At 46.6% G+C, this 10374-nt stretch overlaps 1 non-coding gene across 1 annotated transcript; it reads right to left on the reverse strand.

The window, feature by feature from the left end:
• Positions 1–9858: 9858 nt before the first annotated feature.
• Positions 9859–10047, reverse strand: LOC119733525. Its single transcript, XR_005271890.1, has one exon. It is a non-coding gene; the product is annotated as a U2 spliceosomal RNA (small nuclear RNA).
• Positions 10048–10374: the final 327 nt, after the last annotated feature.

The raw sequence follows: 10374 nt of genomic DNA on the forward strand, positions 1-10374 counted from the left end.
CGCGGGGGCACTTGCCGGCCCCATAACCCCAATTAAGAACTTTTTGGGCCGTTTTCACGGCCCGCCAAATGATTCTCCAGTTCAGATCCCGGAGACGGTGATCCAAAACGGAGCAGTTAGCAAATTTAAAAACCAAGGCTAAGTCTTGGAGGACTAAGACCGGTTTCCTAACAGGATCTTGGCCGAAAAAAATCAGGTATAATTGGCGGGAGGTACCCGCTTCCCAGGCAAAATTCGGAGCCAGCTTAAAAACAAGCAAGACCAGCTTGCAAAAATACCCATACCAAGAAGTGAGGTTCAAGGCGTGCGGCCTGCTGTTAGACCAAAACCCAACAGGCAGGATACTACGCAACGAAAATGTTACCCAATAAAGGGCAAAAAACCTCCAAGGAGGACCATCAACATCCAACACGCTCCTCAAACCCCGAACAAAAAGACTATCACATTTATGTCTGATATTAACTACGCCCAGCCCACCCTGATCAACAGGTTGAAAAAGGACTGGGCGCGAAACCAACTCGGTCTTATTAGACCAAATGAAACCAAAAATAGCCTTGTTCACCACCTTCTCCACCGAGGCGGGGAGGGGGTAAATAGGCGCTAGATAATACAGAGGCGAAAGAATAACTGAATTAACAACCAAAACTTTACCAAGAAGAGAAAGATTTCTCCCTTTCCATTTAGTAAGACAAGTGAGCAGAGCTGGAATTCGTTCCTTCCAGCTCTTCTCACCCATGTTTCCCTTACCAACAAAAATACCATTAATTTTAATGGGAGTTCTGGTCCACTTAATGTCAACCAGAGAAGACATATCATCAGGCCAGGCCCCGAAAATGAGGCCCTGAGATTTGGCCATATTCAGGCGAGAACCGCTCGCTAACTCATACTGTTTAATGATACCGAACAGTCGCACCAGCGACAAGCGATCCCTGACAATGCAAGTGGTGTCGTCAGCGTACTGAACGACTTTGCACTGCAAACCACTGCTGCCTGGAACCACCAGGCCACCGATGCGACCGTCACGGATAACTGTAGCCGCAAACGGCTCAATAAAAAGAACGTAGAGGAGAGGAGATAGGGGACATCCCTGCCTCACTCCCCTCGACAAACCAAACGGATCAGAAAGAACACCATTAACTAAAACTTGACTAGAAATGTCGGTGTACAAAAGTTTGACCCAGTGCAAAAAGTTAGGGCCGAACCCAAAACGACTCATGACTTTAAACAAAAAATTCCAGTTAACTCTGTCGAAAGCCTTCTGTTGATCTAAAGAGATTACAAGGCAGTCAAGGTTCTTTCCATCCACATACGCCACCAGATCCCGTAGGAGTCTGATGTTGTCGTGGATGGACCTCCCCTTGACGCCGCAAGTCTGGAAAGGACTGATGATGTCTGGCAGCACTTTGCTGATACGTAAGCATAAGGCCTTCGACAAAATTTTGTAGTCAACATTCAGCAAAGAAATTGGCCGTTTATTACGGGGATCTAACGGGTCACCGGGCTTTTCTAATAGAGTTAGAATGCCCGACCGCTGAGAAACAGCTAAACAATTCAACTTATAAGCACAACGAAAAACCCCCAGCAGGTCTGGACCTAACAACTCCCAGAAGGAAATGTAAAATTCCCTGGGAAGTCCGTCCCCACCAGGGGTCCTACAGTTGGCCATCCCCTTCAGTGCATCGGTCAACTCCGAGAGTTCAAGTGGACTCTCGAAATCCAAAAAAAGGTCATGAGGGACTCTGGAGGTTAACGAGTCTAGAAAGGGAGACTGGAGATCCTCCTCTACCGGCTCCTCGCTAAACAAATCGGAATAAAAGGACCGATAAACAGAGGCAATTTCTGCCGAAGTCTCGACAACAACGTCGTCGGCACCGCGGACAGAAGAAATAAACTTTTTTCTGGCTTGCTCGGACTCCAGCCGAAAGAAAAACTTGGATGGCTTCTCCGCATCATTGAGGACACGGACACGAGAACGTATTCGAGCCCCCTCAGCTTCAAAGTCATCCAATGTCTCCAATCTCCATTTCAAAGAGTCATACTGGGCTAGAAGCGCGGGGTTAGAATCCCCACTATTCAAATCAAGAAGAACAGATTTAAGAGAAGACATTAAGTCCTCCCTTTTCTTCCGTCGTTTCCTGGCTAAGCGGCTAGAAAAGCTGACCAACATTTGCTTGGAACGCAATTTGACGTCCTCCCACCAGAGGAGTTCATTATCAAACCCCTCCTTGAGCAAACGCCAACCTAAATAAGCTTGCGTAAACTCTTCTCTAAAAACGGCATCAGAAAGGATGGAGACGTTACACTTCCAGTAACCGCTCCCGATGCCGGGAGAAGAGGGGAAGGTAAATTTCAAAGTAATAGCATCATGATCAGACAAATAACAGGGCGAGTGCGAACAAGACTCCACATCCAGCAGACGGGACACGTAAAAACGGTCCAGCCTACTGGAGGCGGAGTTCGCCGCATTTCGCCAGGTAAAAGAATGAACATTAGGAAAACGATCTCTCCAACAGTCTTTTAGGGAAAAGGTGGACAAAAGCTGCCGCAACTCCGCGGCTCCCAAACCACACGAAGTAGCAGCAGAACCGCGACGGTCCAAATGGATGTCCAAAACACAATTAAAATCGCCACACAAAATAATTGGATGATTGCCTCTCAAATGAGAGGCCAGATTAGAAAAGAAAAGACGACGGGCTCCAGGGTCCGTGGGAGCGTAAACTACACAGAGATTAACACTACCCCGTGACCCTGGAGGGTACCGCTAATAATACGACCCTCAGTATCCACTGAAGAATCGAAAAAACGTAAAGGACTACGCCTAGGAATAAGAATTACAGTACCAGAGGAGAAAGATGTGCCAAAACTGGCAAACATCTCTCCCCTCCATTCTGCACTCCATAAAGCCAAATCTGCAGGGGTGATATGACATTCCTGCAGGCAGGATATGTCATAATGATGACAAAACTGAAAAATGCGTTTTCTTTTCAGGGAATCACGCATTCCATTAACATTCAATGAAATAATGGAAATCATTGAAATAAATACAAGAAAGGAAAAGAAACAGACTGATGAAGGCGTCATTTTGCCTAGAAAAAAATACTCAATACTTCAAATAGGACCTAAGGTCCGCCGATCCGGCATCCAAAACGAAATGTGCATGTTCCTGGATCAGGTGGCTAAACCAGTCATAAGAAGACCGGGTGGTCTTGTCACAGCGGGGACACTTGAATTCCACAGGGGACTTATCCTGATGGACTGTCACCCTGTGGCTATTAAGCTCAGACCAAGCCTGGAAAACCTCCTTGCAAGCAGGAACGCTGCAAGGGATCAAATTTTCTTGGATCCCAGGAAGCTTAAGACTTTTAAGTTTAAGTCTGGCTTTCCTTACTACGGCAACGGTAGGTCCTTTAAGAACCTCCTGTGGGGCATCAGGGGTCTCGCTACATGTTTCCATGCCCTCAGAGCCCGAGCCGGAAAGTTCCTTCTCGGAAGCAATGCGGAGCACGGGCGTCAGTGAAGGAGGAGAACTTTTTTTGTGTTGTACTTCCTCATCCGAAGATGAGGAAGAAATTACACGCCTCTTTCTGTTACTTGGTCTTTTCCTGCTGGAACCAGCAGGAACCTTTGGGATTTTTCGCTGGCGTTCCAGCAGAAAAGTGTTGCACTCAGGCTCACTGCAAACAATTTGCGGCGGGCCGTTAACATTAGTGCAATCAGCACAAGAAAGAACAGTGATTTTCCTGTGACCGATGGGGCAGTCACAGGAAATACATAAAGCATCAACCCCGTAGGGTCCAACCTGCGTATTGCAGGAACTACACCGCACCTTCGGACGGCTAGACAAGCCGTCCTCCGGCGCGGTGCTGTTAAGCTTAGTGGGTGGGGTCTCCCCTACGGTTGACGAGCTAGATGGAGATGCATCAGAGGCAGCAGCCTGGGACTCAGGCTCGGCAGGAGTCGACGAAGTCGTCTCCTCCCGCACCACCTGAGCCCAGGTGCGTTTAGGAACTACTTTGTTTGCAAAGGAGTTAGGGCACATCTTAAAGTTGTGCCCCTCCTCCCCGCAAACAGTACAGACAACTCGGTTGGGGCACGAGGAAGCCACGTGCCCCACACCAAGGCACTTATAGCACTTTTCCTGCTTACAGGAATTAGCAAAATGGCCCTGCTGGCCACACTTTGCACAAGTCCTGGGCTGTCCAATGTAGGACACCCAGGCATTTCTATTACCAATCCGCATAACGGACGGTATGTTTTTCTTGATCCTCATACGGTACTGCCTAGTACCGTTGAAGATCGTAGGCTCTCCAGCGTGGGTACAAAACCGACCCTGGAGAACCTCGCCATAGGCACTCAGCAAACGACGAACAATATTGTCGTCGATGCTAAGACAAACATAGTGCATCGTCACAATGGCAATGCCATCAAAAGCAATCACCTGACATCCGGGGATGGATGTCAGGGACGGTTGATACGTCTTCGCCAGTTCTGGCGTCTTGAACACAACATCGAATCGATGCCCTGGCAAAGGCTGGACAGCCGACAGGTGGTCCTTGGCCACAATTCCCAACTTACTAAATTCCGAAAAAACTAGTTTCGGCGTAACTTCGCCGCCGAACCGCAGCTCGACGGCGCACTCTTTATATCGGAGAGATGGCATCTTGCCTATCTCCGACAAGGAAACAAAAAACGAAGGAAAACAAATGCACAGGCCGGTAAATACTCCTGGTAAAACACCGACCAGTTACCAAAATGATTACTGCAGGATGCAACTGCCACCCTGCAGCAAAAAGAAAAAAGGGACGGTCAGCAAATTGCTGATCAGTGAGGTATTTAAATATACAAGTGCAAAATGCACAGAGCCTATATATACAAAATGGCGTAAAAGGCAAGGCTTTTTGCCTTTACGCTTAGACAAAAAACAACAAGAACACAAAATCCCGTAGAGTTACGCACACGAATGCTGTTACGCAACACCACGGGTAACTGAATCAGAAGAAAGGAAAGGCCGTGCACTGCCCGGCGTGAACAAAAGAAGAGCTGAACAAAGGAATACACTGGCTAATACTGTACTGTGTGTTCAGCCAGCTACAAAAACCCACCCCAAAACCCTCAAAAATACACCCAAAATCCAACAAATTTCAAACGAAAAGTAGACAGACTTCGTCTATGAAATAACCAAAACCCCTGGTAAAAAATTTAACTTTAGAAAAGCTCTGAAGATTTACTACGCTTCAAGAAAACACGGAGCTTCGGGAAGTCGTGATGATCTTAGCCAAAAGGCCGAGAAGCGATAACGATTAATATTAAAACAATAGCGCGGAAAGGGATTATTCGTCTTGAAATACTGTTTGCTATTGTTCTTCTTATTATTTATTTTTGCCTTTTTTTGTTTCCTGGTGTGAAAACAAAAAAAAGACTCCTGCGCGTCCACCGCAACTCAACGAAACCAGGGGAGAGAGAGATGAGCAAGAAATCTCCGGCTTTCTCAGATTAACAGAGACATATACATTCTTAAAAATATTTCTATCATGCATTTTCATACACCTCGATCATATTTCACCCAAAATCTTGTTGAAAAAATTAATCCAGACAAAAAATGGGATCAATGCATCAGTGAGCGAGAGCGTCGGCACTAAATGCCGTACGTACGATGTACCGGGACAAGCATATCAATAGATGGCGCCCTTCAACACTCCCGGTCATCGCGCCTCGGCGTTTCCCATCTGGGTATTTCTCAGGCCCTGCCAATGGGTCCCACATTAGGGGCGGGGAAATACTTCAGTTTGTCAGTAAGCTCCGTGGCCGAGTGGTTAGAGAGCACATGTAGAAAGTAATAGACCGTGGGTTCGAGTCCCAGCCTGCCGCTTTCCTTTAATTGCTTGGTTATTGTTTTTTGTTTTGTTATTTTTTCACTTACTTATTTCCCCTTTTTGTAATAATTACTATTTTATTTCATTGATTTATTGTTTATTTCGTCATGAAGTTATAAGAAGAAAATTCGAAAGAAAAGAAAACATTCGTCATACCGTTTTCATTTGCGCTTATAATACTTATGTATCAATATCAATGCGGTCCCGCGGGGAGTTAATTGAAGAGAGAAAGAAAGAAAAGAAACAAACGGGAAACAAATGTCAACGCACCATTATTTGTCCATTTTTGTAACCTTTGGTGAATAAGTCATTCACATTCTACATGAGGCAACATTTAAGACAATACATATACATACATGTATGGCTAATGTACTCAGCCGGCCGGCCGGTCACATACGCAGTGCGTAAAATTTTGCATAATGCTTAAGTTAAAGGACACAGTGGGAATTCTATCTGGAACAGTGTTCTATTGTTTATAAAAAAAATTAGAGAAATTGATTTCGGCTATGAGTGAAGGTAGAGGTGGAGTTAGACAGGCAGCGACAAATCTCTTTTTTGAAGATTGTGGTGGCTCTGAAAAGAGCCTTTTGGGTTTGTGGATGCAAAGTAAGTTCTTTTCTTTACTTTGACACTTTGGCGGTCTTCTTGGGCAGAAGAACTTGCTGGATGTTGGGAAGGACACCACCCTGCGCGATGGTAACTCCGCTCATCAACTTGTTCAACTCCTCGTCGTTGCGTATAGCAAGCTGCAGATGGCGGGGATTAATTCTCGTCTTCTTGTTGTCTCGTGCAGCGTTTCCGGCCAGTTCCAAGATCTCCGCGGTAAGGTACTCCATCACTGCCGCAAGGTAGACCGGTGCACCGGCACCGACACGCTGGGCGTAGTTGCCCTTACGCAGAAATCTGTGAACACGACCCACGGGGAACTGGAGTCCCGCCCTGGAGGACCTGCTCTTGGCCTTGCTTCTTGCTTTGCCGCTCTTTCCTCGCCCAGTCATCTTGACAGTATAGTGACAGAAGATGAATGTACTCTGCAGTAAAGGTGGTGTGTGAATGAACCCACTTGGAAAACACGACACTAGTTATAGCGTTCTGGTGGATTGGCTGAAGCGTGCCAAGTAGCCAATCACGCGACACGGGCGTGCCCGTCGCACGGTTGGGTGCACCGCATCCATTTTGGACGCGGGGGACGAGGGAACAAAAAATTACAACTGTGTCATCGTCGTTCAAAGTAATGGAATCACTAGATAAAACACAGAAACATGCAGCATTCTTACCTCCATTTTAAGACGTTTTATTGTTATTCCGCCGAAGAAGTCCCATGATCTTTCGACCAGCCTCCGCACAATGGCAGTGATTCGTTGCTCTCACGCGGCGGTTAAAACTGGCCTCGGTTTCTTGCTAGATATTTGTAACATCCCACAGACGAAATCCTAATTTATTTTTTAATAGTAACCCACTCAACAAAATGCAAGCACTCGTCCGGAGATTGAAAGAAATGACCAATTGACAAAGGCTGTGGCATAAATTAAATTATGTGTTTACGACGACGACAAGACTCAGGGATTAACTTTAATCGCATTACCTCCCCTCGCCTCACGAAGGGTAAAAGAATATTAAAAAAAAGAGAGAGAGAGTGAAAGGGACACAACAGAATAAAAAAAAGGTTAGTTGTAAAACCTAAGAAATGGGCTGATCGGGCGAACTGAGCTGACTGGCAAATCTCTTTTTGGAAACTGTGTTGGCTCTGAAAAGAGCCGTTTGGTTTTGAAGCCTTCAAAATTTCTATTTTGAAGTCGTGTACTTGGTGACGGCCTTGGTGCCTTCGCTGACTGCATGCTTAGCAAGCTCCCCGGGAAGAAGTAGGCGTACTGCTGTCTGCACTTCACGGCTTGTGATGGTGGACTTCTTGTTGTAGAGAGCGAGGCGAGAAGATTCGCTGGCGATGCGCTCAAACACGTCGTTGACAAAGCTGTTCATGATGCTCATTGCCTTGCTCGAGATTCCGGTGTCGGGGTGCACCTGTTTCATCACTTTGTAGATGTAGATGCCGTAGCTCTCCTTGCGACGCCGGTGCCTCTTTTTGTTGGCGCTAACCGGACCCTTAGTATTTCCGGCCTTCTTCTGACCTTTTCCGCTAACTTTGGGAGCCATATTGGAGGACTTGGAATGTATCGGATCGTGAGATCGAATGAAAGACCAGCACGTCTTGGCCGGCTTTTATTGTGCACAGCTTGGATTCTGACCACCCATGCATCGTCCACTTTCCCGCCAGTGACCGCTTACCCATGCGTGAAGAAAGCGGTATGCGTGCATAGTTATACAATGCACGCACGGCACGACCCCCCCCCCCTCCCCGGCAAGGGTATTTTTAGCCTTTTTCTCAGACTGACACGTGTATAAGTGTCCTTCTTAAATATTATTGTCTACTGAATTTCTGGGAAATAATAAAGTCATCTCCAGCGGAGGGCGAATTAATATGTCGTAGTGCACCAATACTTCTTTAAATGTTGTTTCCCCCTTATGCACCATCCATTTATAATGAATCATACAATGTAACGCAAAACCGACGAAAATAAGAGAACGAGTACCTGTAATTGTCAAAACAGATAGGAAATATATATCATTATTACCATGCCCATAACAATTCAATTTTGCCTGGAACACGTTTCGGATGAGGCATACGTATAGAACCCAAAAAGTGGAATGTATTTGGACAGAATATCAACAATAATAATTCGGAAAAAAATCAACGGCCCTTTATTCTTTATTTGAAGGAAAACTCAGGGATTGGACTTAATCTCTCTTTGAAGAAGTAGTGGCTCTGAAAAGAGCCGTTAGTTTTATTTCTTTTTGCGCACACAACGTGCTCAAGCTCGTTCACCCCGAATTCGGCGGGCCAACTGGATGTCCTTGGGCATGATGGTGACCCTCTTGGCGTGAATGGCGCACAGGTTGGTGTCTTCGAAGAGGCCGACGAGGTAAGCTTCGCTCGCTTCTTGCAATGCCATGACGGCAGAACTCTGGAATCGCAGTTCAGTTTTGAAATCCTGTGCAATTTCACGCACAAGTCTCTGGAATGGCAGCTTTCGGATCAGCAGTTCGGTGCTCTTCTGGTAGCGGCGAATCTCACGGAGGGCGACGGTTCCCGGTCGGTACCGATGGGGTTTCTTGACACCGCCAGTCGCCGGTGCGCTCTTGCGGGCCGCCTTGGTGGCCAACTGCTTCCTGGGGGCTTTCCCCCCGGTGCTCTTTCTTGCCGTCTGCTTGGTGCGCGCCATGGTCAAGGGTATGGTTTGATGAACGGTGATCACAACTGAGTGCAGATTGAGCGAACGGACCCCGCCTCTTAAGGCCGGCGCATAGCATCCTAGGTTGACGACGAATGGCTGGTTTAGTGATTCCCTGGATGTTATCTCGGAGAACCTTGCGGTGTCGCTTGGCACCCCCTTTGCCTAGTCCCTTTCCTCCTTTGCCACGGCCAGACATGTTTGTGTCTCCTCAGTCGGTTGTAGATGATTCAATGGCCATCCCAGCCCCGGCGAGGCAACTTATAGGACATGCGCGGACGCGATATGAGCATGCGAAGCCATCAACTGTTACGGCGCCCTCTGGCGACCAATCGTGGCAGGAGCACTCATCCTGGGAAACAAACAAATCAGAAGCAAAACAAGGGGGAAAAGGGATAACAAATAAGAAAAGGAAGAAGATGCCTAGAAACATATTGCAACGAGACTCAAACAATACATTTATAACCAGACACAGAGGGGTCGTGGCCAAGCCTTTTTTTTTTTTTTTTTTTTACACCTTGAACGGAAATCAATGGAAACGCCAACATCATAATTTAACAAGACTTTACACACTTACTAATATTTACCGTAATTCAATGTGAAAGCCCTGTCACCAAAACGTCAAAAGAAAACGAACCTTTAACGACGGGGCACCGTAGTCAGAACCTGTTTTTGTATTAATTTATGTTCCCCGAAGGGAGTGGGCCGAATCCCGGATGTACTGCTATACCGGGCCAACCCGTGGCCGGGACAAAGCCTCTATTCCACGGCCCAAATCCAAAAATCAGTTTAATATACTGGCTGTTCAATGAACAGCGTTTCAGATATTAAGCTGAAAAGAACAGATACTAATTTTTTGGTTTCGGGATCCTCCTAAAGAAGATCCCAGGATAGGGTAGTCACACTACACCTTAGTAAGTGAGGCTACGAGCCTCCCTACCCTTTTACCTACTATCAAGAACAAACAGACACTTGACAAAGACAAGACATGCAGTCTGTGTAGCCACGCTACCCACGCATTACCATGGTAGGGTACGACCCTAACTGACTGGCAGGAAAATATACAAACAGAAAACTATACCATGAAACTTCCGGACTCAACAACGCTCATGCGAGCAAACATACAATAAAAAGGACCTAAAGGGTCCTAACCAACAGAGCGAAAACGCTCACAGGTCCGACCTAAGGAACCGAAACGGTCCTTAAACAAC

Source organism: Patiria miniata, unplaced genomic scaffold, assembly GCF_015706575.1.
Source record: "Patiria miniata isolate m_02_andy unplaced genomic scaffold, ASM1570657v1 HiC_scaffold_25, whole genome shotgun sequence".
Taxonomy (NCBI): domain Eukaryota; kingdom Metazoa; phylum Echinodermata; class Asteroidea; order Valvatida; family Asterinidae; genus Patiria; species Patiria miniata.